This window comes from Eriocheir sinensis, chromosome 61, assembly GCF_024679095.1.
Source record: "Eriocheir sinensis breed Jianghai 21 chromosome 61, ASM2467909v1, whole genome shotgun sequence".
Classification (NCBI taxonomy): Eukaryota; Metazoa; Arthropoda; class Malacostraca; order Decapoda; family Varunidae; genus Eriocheir; species Eriocheir sinensis.
The window spans coordinates 11,544,332-11,546,831 of NC_066569.1; positions in this window are offsets into that span (position 1 = coordinate 11,544,332).

Below are 2,500 nucleotides of genomic sequence, written 5' to 3' on the forward strand. Positions count from 1 at the left end.
TATGAAGGGAAAACAAAACGATGAAAAACAATGAAAGGAGAAAGAGGATGGGAGAAGAAATAGTGAAGAATGAATGAAATGAGAGACAGGACGGTAGAGAAAGTGAGAGGTAGAAAAGGAAAGGTAGGTAGATGCGAGAATGGAAAGGTGAAGTATAAGCTAAAGAGAGGAAGAAGATATAAAGAACGTTGTGTAGCAAAAGAAGACAAGAAGAAAAACAAGCAAATGACTAAACGGAAGACGAGAAAAGGTGACAAAGGAAAAAAATAACAAAGAAGTGAAAATGGAAAGAAGAAGGATTACCAGAAGGTGGAAACAGGACGCAAGAGCAGGGTGTAGATGGAAGGAGAAGGAGGAGGAGGAGGGGAGAAAGGAGAGGGAAGGAGAAAGAGAAAGAGCCCTCAAGGATAGACGCTGCTGCTTATCCTTCCATGAATGCACCGCTAATTTAACGTTCAAAGTTGGCCCGGCAGGTTAGGGTGTGTGTGGAGTGAGAGGAGGTGAGGGGGGCATGGGAGGGCGGAAGAGGGGGTTATGGAGGGAGGTGGGGAAAAGGGGAATTGTGGGATGGTTTTGTGTGTGTGTGTGTGTGTGTGTGTGTGTGTGTGTGTGTGTGTGTGTGTGTGTGTGAGGAGGGGTGAGGGGGGGCATGGGAGGGCGGAAAGAGGGGGGTTATGGAGGGAGGTGGGGAAAAGGGGAATTGTGGATGGTTTTGTGTGTGTGTGTGTGTGTGTGTGTGTGTGTGTGTGTGTGTGTGTTTGTGTGTGTGTGTGTGTGTGTGTGTGTGTGTGTGTGTGTGTACCGGACTCTCACACTTCCCTACAAAAAAAAAATACGTTTAAATTTCACAAAAAACAGACGAGTTACACTGAAAAAAAAATACACTCGTCTTCGAAATAAGAAGTCCACAACATACAACTACAAGAAATACAAATTAATAGAAACTCTAAAACTAATTACAACACACTTTCACAACAAAGGGGGAGATAGAGAAAAGGGTCAACGGGTTCAAGAAAGAAAAAAAAAACCCAAAACAGAAGTCCGCCCCACACAATTTTAAAGGTACGAAAAATAATTAAATTCGTGTTACCTCGAATTCACGAAATCTAATGTTAGAGGAAATTTCCGAATCACCGCTAAAAAAGTAATCCTCCACTGCCTGAAAACTAGAAATTCACAAATACCGGAATTCTATGAAGGGCGGCCAATCAACTATTCCATTATTATCATTCTGACCTGAGCGCGACGTGACCCGGACGCGTATCACTGAGGTCTCGGCGGGTCATGCAGGAAAGCACGGCTTTTTTGTGTGTGTGTGTGTATCTCTCTCTCTCTCTCTCTCTCTCTCTCTCTCTCTCTCTCTCTCTCTCTCTCTCTCTCTCTCTCTCTGGGAATTGAGGGAATTTAGGACGGCGAGGGAAAGAAAGAAAGAAAGAAAGAAAGAAAGAAAGAAAGAAAGAAAGAAAGAAAGAAAGAAATTAAAGCAAAAAATAAAGAAAGTAAGAAAAGAAAGGAAACGATTTAATGAATGAATAAAGAGAAGGAAAAAAAAGAAAAGTGATAGCTTCTCCAGATTAAAATAAAATGGAAATTCTCACGGGTAACAATCTGACACTTTAAGGCAGTTTTAAGCAGCTTGGTGACAGACATATGTTCTCTCCCACCACACGCTCGGAAGGCCAACGGGACGGAGATGAACACCGGAGCCACGCGCAGCTGTAGTGTATGCTCCCAACCTTACCTCTACTTGTGACACTGACCCCGCTCTTTTTTTAGCAATTTCCTGTCCTTACTATACTGTCATTGCTTTTTAATTTTTCATATCCATATTTGTTCATCCATGGGGCTCTGTTTGGGTCTATATTAGTTTTTTTTTCCGTTGATGCCCTTCCATGGATCTCAATAACAATAATGAAAATAACAAGTCACACGTACAGCCGAGTGTATAGTGCTCGCGTTCCTCATACACTTCAGTTTTAGTAATGTTCCAATATTCATTTTTTTTATTTTCCATTGATGCCCTTTCATGGATCTCAATAACAGTCATAATATTAATAATCAAGCACACGTATACAGGCAGGTTTTTAGTGTTCGCTTTCTTCATATATTCCAGTGTTTTATCAGTGTTACAATATTATTTTTTCCCCCTAAGTAGTCTCATTTTTTATAATAATGTACCCGAGCAATCAATCTACGTAATTCATTTTTAGGGGTGAAAGGAGAGTGCTTTTGTTCAGGTCAGCGAGATTAATCTGTTTGTGTCTGTTCGTCGCTCTTTATGCCGTAAATAGCGAGACGCAACCTTCCATTAAGTGTGATGACCGGCTCGCCACAAACAAGCTTCCTCGTATAACTGGAGCTTTAGCCTGAAGGTTGCCTGAACAAAGGTTACAGTTTTATAGTTCGGCTTTTACTTCCACCAAACACCAGCGGCCTAACTTTTACCTCACAAAAATGCAACCACAAAACACCAAGAGCCAATTGTTTTTATTATCTGACG